Genomic DNA, 15000 nt, shown 5'->3' on the forward strand with positions numbered 1-15000 from the left:
CCGTGCGCTTGCTGTACCCCTGGGTGGTCACAAAAATGAGTTCTGTGAACGGCTCTGATGTCTTTGATGATGTGTACACATATTTCTTAATTCAGCACAAAAATGTAACAATTGCACACTTTTCCACTTGACCATATGAATATCATCAGCTACATCAACTCAAACTATGAAAATAATAAAACAATCAGGATTTCAATAAACTATGCCTTGTACATGACAATTTCTGTAAATAACACTTTGACCACCAGGTGGCACCATCCATTTTGATCATTTTCGATCCATCCCAGGTTTGAGATATATGTACTTGGGGGTCATGAGCCATTCCCAGGCGAATTCTCCTCCAAGTACCTAAGCGATCGTCAGCCGTCCAATGGTTGAGCAGAGCTGAGCAGCGATCAGCCAATGGTTGAGCAATGCTGAGCAGAGCTCAGTGCTCAACAGGCCAATCATTGAGCGAGGATCGGTAAACGTCATCTAGCTGTATGAGCTGTTTTAAAAATACTGGCGGCCATTGATGATCGATTGGACTGTTTTCTTTACTATCAGGTACGTTTGGTATAATTATGTGCTAAGTAATGAATGAAACTCCATATATTTTGTGATAATTTGGCTGATATTCAAGGTTTTACATGGTATAATCTCGTCAGCGCCGTACTGACACTAACTTTTTAGCTCCGCTTGTTTACATTAAAATAGCTAGGTTTTATCTCTCTGAAATGCGTTTGAAATGGGACCAGACTATTGAATTTTACATGTTGAGACGTTGAAGAATGTACTACTACTGTGTGGACTCGAAATGTAAAGCTTTAAATATGCTTTAGGTGTGTTAGAATATCAATCGCGATTAGCATGCTAAATGCATTTAAAATGAATGAATGAGCTACCAATCGCCGCTGTAATGACCTGACGATCTCTGGAAATTCTTTAAAAACGTGATCAAACACTCTCGCTCACTTCTTAAGACCATATAGATAGTCTTACAGCAGTGTGGAGTTGAAATTCGATGTGTAAATATGCTTTAGAAGTGTAAACATGTCAACCGCGATTTGCATGCTAAAAACAAGTGATGAATGAATGGGCTGTTTTGGTTACTAACTTTTACGAGGGCTGCAGGGTCTATAAACATGTATTTAAGCCCTCATCTGCTTTTAGTTTTACTCATTTATTCATGTTTTACTGTACCAGATGAAACATGGAGAAGATTATCCCTGGAAATTCTTCCAAAATGTGATCAGACACTTTAGTTCACTTCTTATGACCATGAAAGAGATAGTGTTACAACAGTGTGGAGTTGAAATTCGATGTGTAAATATGCTTTAGAAATGTAAACATGTCAACTGCTATTTGCATGCTAAAAACAAAGTGATGAATGAATGGGTTGTTTTTGGTTACTACTTTTACTAGGGCTGCAGGATCTATAAAAAATGTATTTAAGCCCTCATCTGCTTTTAGTTTTACTCATTTATTCATGTTTTACTGTACCAGATGAAACATGGAGAAGCCTAGACATCGGTGCAGCGTGTGCCACAAGACTTTCACTGAAAAGTCCAACCTGACGAGGCATCTGAAGATCCATGCCGTCGCCAGGGAGACCTTTGACTATGATGTCTGCAGGAAGAGCTTGACCACCAAATCATCGCTGGTCAGCCATCAACAGCAACACCAGTACCCCAACATCGTTATGTACCGACCGGCAAGGAGAAGCCAGGCTGCAGTGTACAGAGGCAGCAAAGTCTGTGGCAGAGGCCCCCAGCACCGTTGATGACCCTACATGGCTGGATCCCAAGATACCTCCTCCTCAAGATGCTGAAGAACCGAGCGCCGGCCAATCAGCTCACCTCCCCAGCAAGGTCACGGCTTCTTTGAAGGGACAGTATAAGAGGATTGCAGACCGAGTTCAAGATGACCCCATCCTCGGCGGTCTCGCCATTCCACTGCTCAACTTGAACGCCAAGTCCATCTCGACCTTCGCTGCCAGGGAGGAGAAAAAGGCCAACTACGGGGCGACGGTACTGCCGAAGGTGACGCCTCACCTGAAAGTGCTGTCGGACGCACCGTTCCCGGAAGCTCCTGCGCTACCAACATCCCTCCCACCGCCAGACCGGCCTCAGGTCCAGTACCAGCACGTTCATCATGAGGCTGGAAAAAAGGCGTGGTGAGAAGCGGGGGTAAGTTGTCATAAGCACTTTGTTTCACCTGTTGGCTGTGGAAAGCAAATAGCACACACATCATATCAATACTCATTAAATGTGTATTTTATTTTATTTCCAGATTATTTGTTGAAGAGCCAGAGCCTGTGCCTCCTGTGAACTGGCCCGTTCAGCCCATGGTGTCGTCCTCCTCGGCCAAGGCCTGCTGCGTCCACCCACCTCCAGCCAAGGCCTGCTGCGTCCACCTATGAACCACCCCCTGTGTCGGCAGCACCCATACTGCTGGTTCTGTGTAAATAACTGTGTAAATAACGTACCTGTGTGATGCCACTTCTCCTGTGCCATCTGTAGGAGAGAGAAAGAGGCTTGTTTGTTTGTTAGATTGTACTTGAAGCACTTTGAAACACAAACAAACAAACACAAACAATTTATATAGTTCAAAAGTTAAAAAAAATGCACTTTCCAGTTTTACTTTAGAATGTTCTTGTTTGTTTTTTATTATTCTTTATGTTGCTCTTAAAATGCACTTTGTAGTATCTTTTTTTTTATTTTTATACAAACATGTTCTGGCCTATGTTCAATATCAAGGCCAATCTTTAGCCTTAATCAGTTCTGATCTAACACAATCAGTTTTCATAACCCTTAAGTGATTGTTCATGTTCAGATAATCTGTGTTTTTTTCGTGTGTTGTTTGTATGTCTTTGTCTGCTTCATGTTTAACAAAAATTTGCCAAAGAAAACACTTTATTTGTTGATTAGTGACCTGAGTCTTTGGATAATCCTGTTCTTTATTGGGCTTGGGCCTGTACAAATCAAAAGTTTGTGTTTTTAATTAAGTGTTTTTGATTATTATTAATGTTATTTATGTGTGCGTGTCCTTGTGATGTTTGTATGTCTGTCAGCTTCCATGTTTAACAAAATGTTTGCAAATGGTAGTAAATGTTTGTCTCTCGTGTTCTCGCTCGTAGATCTGTACCTTGTTGTGGTGAGCGAGCTTTAAACCAAACAGATCTTGTTTACTTGTGTTTTCATGCATTGCCTTTTAAATGAAACACAATCTGGGTGAAAAATAAAAGTTGTAAAAGTATTTCCAGTATTTTGGAGTCTCTGAATGCTTGTTTTTTTTTTTTACACTATCCCATCCCTTTTGAAACCTATCAGAGCAACTAGAAGTCCTTGTTTCTTCTCCGTCACTACCAGAGGTGTGAACACACCCCACCGTGCGCTTGCTGTACCCCCTGGGTGGTCACAAAAATGAGTTCTGTGAACGGCTCTGATGTCTTTGATGATGTGTACACATATTTCTTAATTCAGCACAAAAATGTAACAATTGCACACTTTTCCACTTGACCATATGAATATCATCAGCTACATCAACTCAAACTATGAAAATAATAAAACAATCAGGATTTCAATAAACTATGCCTTGTACATGACAATTTCTGTAAATAACACTTTGACCACCAGGTGGCACCATCCATTTTGATCATTTTCGATCCATCCCAGGTTTGAGATATATGTACTTGGGGGGGTCATGAGCCATTCCCAGGCGAATTCTCCTCCAAGTACCTAAGCGATCGTCAGCCGTCCAATGGTTGAGCAGAGCTGAGCAGCGATCAGCCAATGGTTGAGCAATGCTGAGCAGAGCTCAGTGCTCAACAGGCCAATCATTGAGCGAGGATCGGTAAACGTCATCTAGCTGTATGAGCTGTTTTAAAAATACTGGCGGCCATTGATGATCGATTGGACTGTTTTCTTTACTATCAGGTACGTTTGGTATAATTATGTGCTAAGTAATGAATGAAACTCCATATATTTTGTGATAATTTGGCTGATATTCAAGGTTTTACATGGTAATATCTCGTCAGCGCCGTACTGACACTAACTTTTTAGCTCCGCTTGTTTACATTAAATAGCTAGGTTTTATCTCTCTGAAATGCGTTTGAAATGGGACCAGACTATTGATTTTACATGTTGAGACGTTGAAGAATGTACTACTACTGTGTGGACTCGAAATGTAAAGCTTAAATATGCTTTAGGTGTGTTAGAATATCAATCGCGATTAGCATGCTAAATGCATTTAAAATGAATGAATGAGCTACCAATCGCCGCTGTAATGACCTGACGATCTCTGGAAATTCTTTAAAAACGTGATCAAACACTCTCGCTCACTTCTTAAGACCATATAGATAGTCTTACAGCAGTGTGGAGTTGAAATTCGATGTGTAAATATGCTTTAGAAGTGTAAACATGTCAACCGCGATTTGCATGCTAAAAACAAGTGATGAATGAATGGGCTGTTTTTGGTTACTACTTTTACGAGGGCTGCAGGGTCTATAAACATGTATTTAAGCCCTCATCTGCTTTTAGTTTTACTCATTTATTCATGTTTTACTGTACCAGATGAAACATGGAGAAGATTATCCCTGGAAATTCTTCCAAAATGTGATCAGACACTTTAGTTCACTTCTTATGACCATGAAAGAGATAGTGTTACAACAGTGTGGAGTTGAAATTCGATGTGTAAATATGCTTTAGAAATGTAAACATGTCAACTGCTATTTGCATGCTAAAAACAAAGTGATGAATGAATGGGTTGTTTTTGGTTACTACTTTTACTAGGGCTGCAGGATCTATAAAAATGTATTTAAGCCCTCATCTGCTTTTAGTTTTACTCATTTATTCATGTTTTACTGTACCAGATGAAACATGGAGAAGCCTAGACATCGGTGCAGCGTGTGCCACAAGACTTTCACTGAAAAGTCCAACCTGACGAGGCATCTGAAGATCCATGCCGTCGCCAGGGAGACCTTTGACTATGATGTCTGCAGGAAGAGCTTGACCACCAAATCATCGCTGGTCAGCCATCAACAGCAACACCAGTACCCCAACATCGTTATGTACCGACCGGCAAGGAGAAGCCAGGCTGCAGTGTACAGAGGCAGCAAAGTCTGTGGCAGAGGCCCCCAGCACCGTTGATGACCCTACATGGCTGGATCCCAAGATACCTCCTCCTCAAGATGCTGAAGAACCGAGCGCCGGCCAATCAGCTCACCTCCCCCAGCAAGGTCACGGCTTCTTTGAAGGGACAGTATAAGAGGATTGCAGACCGAGTTCAAGATGACCCCATCCTCGGCGGTCTCGCCATTCCACTGCTCAACTTGAACGCCAAGTCCATCTCGACCTTCGCTGCCAGGGAGGAGAAAAAGGCCAACTACGGGGCGACGGTACTGCCGAAGGTGACGCCTCACCTGAAAGTGCTGTCGGACGCACCGTTCCCGGAAGCTCCTGCGCTACCAACATCCCTCCCACCGCCAGACCGGCCTCAGGTCCAGTACCAGCACGTTCATCATGAGGCTGGAAAAAGGCGTGGTGAGAAGCGGGGGTAAGTTGTCATAAGCACTTTGTTTCACCTGTTGGCTGTGGAAAGCAAATAGCACACACATCATATCAATACTCATTAAATGTGTATTTTATTTTATTTCCAGATTATTTGTTGAAGAGCCAGAGCCTGTGCCTCCTGTGAACTGGCCCGTTCAGCCCATGGTGTCGTCCTCCTCGGCCAAGGCCTGCTGCGTCCACCCACCTCCAGCCAAGGCCTGCTGCGTCCACCTATGAACCACCCCCTGTGTCGGCAGCACCCATACTGCTGGTTCTGTGTAAATAACTGTGTAAATAACGTACCTGTGTGATGCCACTTCTCCTGTGCCATCTGTAGGAGAGAGAAAGAGGCTTGTTTGTTTGTTAGATTGTACTTGAAGCACTTTGAAACACAAACAAACAAACACAAACAATTTATATAGTTCAAAAGTTAAAAAAAATGCACTTTCCAGTTTTACTTTAGAATGTTCTTGTTTGTTTTTTATTATTCTTTATGTTGCTCTTAAAATGCACTTTGTAGTATCTTTTTTTTTATTTTTATACAAACATGTTCTGGCCTATGTTCAATATCAAGGCCAATCTTTAGCCTTAATCAGTTCTGATCTAACACAATCAGTTTTCATAACCCTTAAGTGATTGTTCATGTTCAGATAATCTGTGTTTTTTTCGTGTGTTGTTTGTATGTCTTTGTCTGCTTCATGTTTAACAAAAATTTGCCAAAGAAAACACTTTATTTGTTGATTAGTGACCTGAGTCTTTGGATAATCCTGTTCTTTATTGGGCTTGGGCCTGTACAAATCAAAAGTTTGTGTTTTAATTAAGTGTTTTTGATTATTATTAATGTTATTTATGTGTGCGTGTCCTTGTGATGTTTGTATGTCTGTCAGCTTCCATGTTTAACAAAATGTTTGCAAATGGTAGTAAATGTTTGTCTCTCGTGTTCTCGCTCGTAGATCTGTACCTTGTTGTGGTGAGCGAGCTTTTAAACCAAACAGATCTTGTTTACTTGTGTTTTCATGCATTGCCTTTTAAATGAAACACAATCTGGGTGAAAAATAAAAGTTGTAAAAGTATTTCCAGTATTTTGGAGTCTCTGAATGCTTGTTTTTTTTTTTTACACTATCCCATCCCTTTTGAAACCTATCAGAGCAACTAGAAGTCCTTGTTTCTTCTCCGTCACTACCAGAGGTGTGAACACACCCCACCGTGCGCTTGCTGTACCCCCTGGGTGGTCACAAAAATGAGTTCTGTGAACGGCTCTGATGTCTTTGATGATGTGTACACATATTTCTTAATTCAGCACAAAAATGTAACAATTGCACACTTTTCCACTTGACCATATGAATATCATCAGCTACATCAACTCAAACTATGAAAATAATAAAACAATCAGGATTTCAATAAACTATGCCTTGTACATGACAATTTCTGTAAATAACACTTTGACCACCAGGTGGCACCATCCATTTTGATCATTTTCGATCCATCCCAGGTTTGAGATATATGTACTTGGGGGGTCATGAGCCATTCCCAGGCGAATTCTCCTCCAAGTACCTAAGCGATCGTCAGCCGTCCAATGGTTGAGCAGAGCTGAGCAGCGATCAGCCAATGGTTGAGCAATGCTGAGCAGAGCTCAGTGCTCAACAGGCCAATCATTGAGCGAGGATCGGTAAACGTCATCTAGCTGTATGAGCTGTTTTAAAAAATACTGGCGGCCATTGATGATCGATTGGACTGTTTTCTTTACTATCAGGTACGTTTGGTATAATTATGTGCTAAGTAATGAATGAAACTCCATATATTTTGTGATAATTTGGCTGATATTCAAGGTTTTACATGGTAATATCTCGTCAGCGCCGTACTGACACTAACTTTTTAGCTCCGCTTGTTTACATTAAAATAGCTAGGTTTTATCTCTCTGAAATGCGTTTGAAATGGGACCAGACTATTGATTTTACATGTTGAGACGTTGAAGAATGTACTACTACTGTGTGGACTCGAAATGTAAAGCTTAAATATGCTTTAGGTGTGTTAGAATATCAATCGCGATTAGCATGCTAAATGCATTTAAAATGAATGAATGAGCTACCAATCGCCGCTGTAATGACCTGACGATCTCTGGAAATTCTTTAAAAAACGTGATCAAACACTCTCGCTCACTTCTTAAGACCATATAGATAGTCTTACAGCAGTGTGGAGTTGAAATTCGATGTGTAAATATGCTTTAGAAGTGTAAACATGTCAACCGCGATTTGCATGCTAAAAACAAGTGATGAATGAATGGGCTGTTTTTGGTTACTACTTTTACGAGGGCTGCAGGGTCTATAAACATGTATTTAAGCCCTCATCTGCTTTTAGTTTTACTCATTTATTCATGTTTTACTGTACCAGATGAAACATGGAGAAGATTATCCCTGGAAATTCTTCCAAAATGTGATCAGACACTTTAGTTCACTTCTTATGACCATGAAAGAGATAGTGTTACAACAGTGTGGAGTTGAAATTCGATGTGTAAATATGCTTTAGAAATGTAAACATGTCAACTGCTATTTGCATGCTAAAAACAAAGTGATGAATGAATGGGTTGTTTTTGGTTACTACTTTTACTAGGGCTGCAGGATCTATAAAAATGTATTTAAGCCCTCATCTGCTTTTAGTTTTACTCATTTATTCATGTTTTACTGTACCAGATGAAACATGGAGAAGCCTAGACATCGGTGCAGCGTGTGCCACAAGACTTTCACTGAAAAGTCCAACCTGACGAGGCATCTGAAGATCCATGCCGTCGCCAGGGAGACCTTTGACTATGATGTCTGCAGGAAGAGCTTGACCACCAAATCATCGCTGGTCAGCCATCAACAGCAACACCAGTACCCCAACATCGTTATGTACCGACCGGCAAGGAGAAGCCAGGCTGCAGTGTACAGAGGCAGCAAAGTCTGTGGCAGAGGCCCCCAGCACCGTTGATGACCCTACATGGCTGGATCCCAAGATACCTCCTCCTCAAGATGCTGAAGAACCGAGCGCCGGCCAATCAGCTCACCTCCCCCAGCAAGGTCACGGCTTCTTTGAAGGGACAGTATAAGAGGATTGCAGACCGAGTTCAAGATGACCCCATCCTCGGCGGTCTCGCCATTCCACTGCTCAACTTGAACGCCAAGTCCATCTCGACCTTCGCTGCCAGGGAGGAGAAAAAGGCCAACTACGGGGCGACGGTACTGCCGAAGGTGACGCCTCACCTGAAAGTGCTGTCGGACGCACCGTTCCCGGAAGCTCCTGCGCTACCAACATCCCTCCCACCGCCAGACCGGCCTCAGGTCCAGTACCAGCACGTTCATCATGAGGCTGGAAAAAGGCGTGGTGAGAAGCGGGGGTAAGTTGTCATAAGCACTTTGTTTCACCTGTTGGCTGTGGAAAGCAAATAGCACACACATCATATCAATACTCATTAAATGTGTATTTTATTTTATTTCCAGATTATTTGTTGAAGAGCCAGAGCCTGTGCCTCCTGTGAACTGGCCCGTTCAGCCCATGGTGTCGTCCTCCTCGGCCAAGGCCTGCTGCGTCCACCCACCTCCAGCCAAGGCCTGCTGCGTCCACCTATGAACCACCCCCTGTGTCGGCAGCACCCATACTGCTGGTTCTGTGTAAATAACTGTGTAAATAACGTACCTGTGTGATGCCACTTCTCCTGTGCCATCTGTAGGAGAGAGAAAGAGGCTTGTTTGTTTGTTAGATTGTACTTGAAGCACTTTGAAACACAAACAAACAAACACAAACAATTTATATAGTTCAAAAGTTAAAAAAAATGCACTTTCCAGTTTTACTTTAGAATGTTCTTGTTTGTTTTTTATTATTCTTTATGTTGCTCTTAAAATGCACTTTGTAGTATCTTTTTTTTTATTTTTATACAAACATGTTCTGGCCTATGTTCAATATCAAGGCCAATCTTTAGCCTTAATCAGTTCTGATCTAACACAATCAGTTTTCATAACCCTTAAGTGATTGTTCATGTTCAGATAATCTGTGTTTTTTTCGTGTGTTGTTTGTATGTCTTTGTCTGCTTCATGTTTAACAAAAATTTGCCAAAGAAAACACTTTATTTGTTGATTAGTGACCTGAGTCTTTGGATAATCCTGTTCTTTATTGGGCTTGGGCCTGTACAAATCAAAAGTTTGTGTTTTTAATTAAGTGTTTTTGATTATTATTAATGTTATTTATGTGTGCGTGTCCTTGTGATGTTTGTATGTCTGTCAGCTTCCATGTTTAACAAAATGTTTGCAAATGGTAGTAAATGTTTGTCTCTCGTGTTCTCGCTCGTAGATCTGTACCTTGTTGTGGTGAGCGAGCTTTAAACCAAACAGATCTTGTTTACTTGTGTTTTCATGCATTGCCTTTTAAATGAAACACAATCTGGGTGAAAAATAAAAGTTGTAAAAGTATTTCCAGTATTTTGGAGTCTCTGAATGCTTGTTTTTTTTTTTTACACTATCCCATCCCTTTTGAAACCTATCAGAGCAACTAGAAGTCCTTGTTTCTTCTCCGTCACTACCAGAGGTGTGAACACACCCCACCGTGCGCTTGCTGTACCCCCTGGGTGGTCACAAAAATGAGTTCTGTGAACGGCTCTGATGTCTTTGATGATGTGTACACATATTTCTTAATTCAGCACAAAAATGTAACAATTGCACACTTTTCCACTTGACCATATGAATATCATCAGCTACATCAACTCAAACTATGAAAATAATAAAACAATCAGGATTTCAATAAACTATGCCTTGTACATGACAATTTCTGTAAATAACACTTTGACCACCAGGTGGCACCATCCATTTTGATCATTTTCGATCCATCCCAGGTTTGAGATATATGTACTTGGGGGGGTCATGAGCCATTCCCAGGCGGTCTCCCATCCAAGTACTAACCAGGCCCGACCCTGCTTAGCTTCCGAGATCGGACGAGATCGGGCGTGCTTTTTTTTTTTTTTTTTTTTTTTTTTTTTTTTTTATTTATTTATATTTACATTCATATACAAGCATACATTCAATTATGCACTTTTGTCAACCTTCACATATTTATCAGACCTCACCTCTCTTTTCTAAATTCAATTCTAATCCATTCAATGTCTTTTTAATAAATGGATTATCTTTCCCTATCAACTTATCAAGTATCTGCATCTTCCCCTCACTCTTAAAGTATTCCTCTAATGTCTTTATATAATCTTCCAATTTCCTTTTAAAACTAGACCACAAATCCAACTTCTTCTTGTCCTTTCTTGCAAAATTCCTTCTCTGCCATATTATAAACCTCCCAACAGTCAAGAATATATTTATCACATTCCGTTTTTCACAGTCTATGTTAACTCCAAATAAGAACATACAACTCCAGATTTGTTCATTCTCAATTTCATCCCCTTTATCCCCCAACAATTCTTTTACCAAATTTTTCATTTTCAGTTTAAAAGCTTGTAACTCCGTACATGACAAAAATATATGCAAAATTCCTTCCTCTTTTATCAAACACACTTTACACATGGCATTTTCGGTTAATCCCATTTTGTACAACTTTAGCTCTGAAAATATTATGTTATGTCTTATACAAAACTCTAAGTTTTCCATTCTCGCATCCATGTACCATTTTCCCAGATTTTTCCATAACATCCTCTTATCAAAATCGTTACACACTTTTTCCCAAAATTTAACAGCCACCGGCTCTTTAAATACTAAACTCCTGAAAAACACATAAAACTCTTTCACTGAACTTTGATTAAAAGAGATTTCTTCTCCCTTCTCTTTCATAAATACCTTCATCTTGTCCCCTTCATTTCCATTTCCTCCCTCAATCATCCTTGTCCATTGTCCAGGGATTGCTTCCTTTACCTGTTCATATTGCTTTTCCAAAATTTTCACATTTACATCATCCTCCACCTCTCTCACCTCATCCACAATTGCTTGGAATGGAAAGAATCCTTCTTTTACTTCGTATAAAACATCTTTCACTCTCTTGAACCCAGCTTTAATCCACTGTTTAAAATACAGTTCTTTTCCTTTATATAAAACATTATCATTTAAGAACAAAGGTTGATTTAGCATTTCTTCTCTTCTTCTAGGCTTTATGCCCACATTTATTTTAAATTCTCCCCATGCTTCCAATACTTCTATATAAAATTCTGGAATTCCGAAAATCATATTTTGCTTCAATTTCATCCATAAAATATCTGCTCCAATATTCATATTTCCACATTTGTTTAAAAACAAATTCATTAACTCTGGCCATTGTGCCTGATTTTCTTCACTCAAAAATTTTCTCACTATCTTAACTCTAAAACTCTTTTTCTTTAATTCTGGATCCTGCAAACCCAACCCTCCATCTTTCACATCTCCTATTATTGTCTCGTACGCTACCTTTGATGGTTTTGAATCCCATAGAAATTTCAAAACAGCCGCTTTTATTCTTTTACTTATCCACCTTGGCATCGGTGTAACACTCAACACATACCACATTTTCGATAGCATTAAGGCATTCAGTACTAACACCTTCCCCCTCAATGTTAGTTCCCTCATTTTCCAGAAATTTAAAACTCTCTCCATCCTTCCAATCACATCATCCCACATCATATCCCTCATTTCTCGTTCATTTTTCCCTATCCTGATTCCTAACACCTTTAAGCCTTCTTCTTCTTTAAAAGGAAATAGGCTTTGAATGTTCTCCCCATCACCAATATTCATATAAACTGTTTTCTGTACGTTAATTTTGGCCCCAGATCCTTTGCAGTACCTTTGCAATATTTCCATTGCTTTTTTAACACTTTTGACATCCTTTACTATTAGTGTTGTGTCATCTGCGTATTGATATACTTTTTGTAGTTCTTCATTATCTCTTAAGACCACTCCTTTGATTTCCTTTTCCCCCATTATTGCTAGCCCCAGGGATTCTGCCACTAAACTATATAATTGGGCTGACAAAGGACAGCCTTGTCTTATAGACCTTGAGATACTGAAAGCTCCAGTTAAAAACCCATTACATTTTATTTGGCTTTTTGCCCCCTTGTATAAAATCCTCAACCATTTTATGAAATTTTGCCCAAAATCAAACTTTTCAAGAATTGCAAACAAGAATTCATGCTCGACTCTGTCGAAGGCTTTTTCTAAATCTAGACTTATAACATATCCCTTTTTCCTTCCCTCCACCATATAGCTCACTACATCTCTTATACTACACACTGTGTCTGTAATATCCCTTCCTTCGATAGCATATGCCTGGTTTGTTTCAATAATGTTTGGTAGAATTTTCTTCAAACGGTTTGCTAATATCTTTGCTAAAATTTTATAGTCTGTATTTAGCATGGTTATTGGCCTGTAGTTTTTCAAATCATTCTTATCCCCCCTCTTCTTAAAAATTAATTTAATTACCCCAATCCCCATTAAATGACTTGTTTCTTCCTTTTCAAATATCTCATCATATACTTCCTTTAAAATTGGGTGTCAACACTTCCTTAAAATGTTTGTAGAACTCCCCTGACAGCCCATCTCTTCCAGGACTTTTTCCATTATTCAATTGCGTTATGGCGCATTCAATTTCTTCTTTTTTTATCCCCTCATCACTCATTTTTTTATTATCCATATCTAATTTTTTCTCAATTTTCCCAATCAAAAATTCTTTTTCTGTTTTTTCAATTTTTCCTTTGCTAAACAGCTTCTTATAAAATTCCGTTATTTCTTTTAAAACCTCTTCTGTTTCTTTTACCATCTCACCACTTTCTCTTTTGATCTCCTTAATCATTCCTTCTCTCTGTCTACTTTTTTCAAGATTAAAGAAAAACTTTGTACATTTTTCCCCTTCTACTTCATATTTTGCCCTGCTTCTTATCACCTCCCCTCTAAAATGTCTTTCTTCTATTTCCTTAAGCTTTTTTTCTAATACTAAGATTCTTTCCACATTTTCCCCTCCCTCATTCAGAATATCTTTCAACTCCTTTCTTATTTTATTTTCTTCAAGATTCCTTACCCTCTTCATCATTTTACCAAAGTTTTTTGCATACTTCCCAATTCTATATTTAACATTATCCCACCATATTCGTTTATCTTCTTTGTACAATTGATCTTTCTGTTCTTCCTTTATTACTTCTTCTACTCCTTTTTTAAAACTAATTTCCTTTAAAAATTCCGTATTTAGAATCCATAACCCTGGCCCTCTCTTCATTCCACTCAAATCAATCCGCACCCATACAACTTTATGATCACTTAATGACGTTTTTTTATAATAAATATTATCCACCACATTCATAAAATCTTTTTTACATATTGCAAAATCTATTCTGCTTGCGCACATACATTTTTTAACCACTTGTTCTCTTGAGAATTCCCTGATACCTTCATTTCTTGCTCTCCATATATCCACTAAATCATTTTCTTCCATTATACTCTTCAGCTCTTTCCTCCCTCCATCTGATTTAAAGACCATTCCCTCTGCTAAATCCATCTTGCTAAAAGTCGTATTAAAATCTCCAATTATTACAAACCTCTTCCATTTTTCCATACTAGTCCTCAATTTCTTAAAGAAATCAACCTTTTCCTTTTCTACAACAGGAGCATGTACATTACATAAAATGACTTTTTCCCCTCCACCATCCTCTATTTCCACCGCCAGACATTTCCCCTCTTCATCATTATACACTTCTCGTACCTCTTCACACACCCCTTTTTTTATTAAGATTGCTACTCCTCTCCCTTTTCTTCCATCTCCATGATTGCATAAAACATCCCCTTTCCATTTCTTTTTGAACTCAGTCATTACATCATCCCTCCAATTTGTCTCTTGAATCATTAATACATTTGCCCTCTTACAAACTTCTTTCAGTCTTTCAAATTTCACTTGATCCAATAACCCACGAACATTAATGGTTGCAATGCTCAAAAACATACAAAAAAGAATCCACCTCTTCTTCCTCATTCCCCATCGTCCCCCTTCGCCGACAATGTCTCATACCTATTTTGGTCCCACTCCACTCCCTTTACTTCTGTATCCCCAGTTTCCATTATCATCACATGTCTTTTTTTGGCTTGCTCATGGTTTTGTTCTACCTTCAAAAGACGTCTTCTTGTTGTCCCCTTTTCCTCGACTTGCTTATTGACCTCCCCATGGTCTTCCTCCATCTCGTCCTGTTCCTCCTGGCTCTCCAAAGCTTCCTGTTCTTCTTCTTTCGCCACCAGATTCTTGCCCTCTTGTTCTTTTCTGCCTTCACTCCTCACTGTCCTTCCAGCTTGTTCCCCTTCATCTTGCTCCCTTTCTTCCATTTGCTTCTCCTCTTCCTCCTCTTCACTTTGTGTTTCCTCTGCTTCCATATTGTTTTCCTCGTCCTCCTCAGCCCCCATCCAGCACTCACATTTCACCAACACCTTCTTACAGTCGGGGCATCTCACCGCATCACACTCTCTGGCAAAGTGTCCCAGCTCGTCACAGTCTC

The sequence above is a fragment of the Carassius auratus genome, unplaced genomic scaffold (assembly GCF_003368295.1).
Source record: "Carassius auratus strain Wakin unplaced genomic scaffold, ASM336829v1 scaf_tig00216601, whole genome shotgun sequence".
NCBI lineage: Eukaryota > Metazoa > Chordata > Actinopteri > Cypriniformes > Cyprinidae > Carassius > Carassius auratus.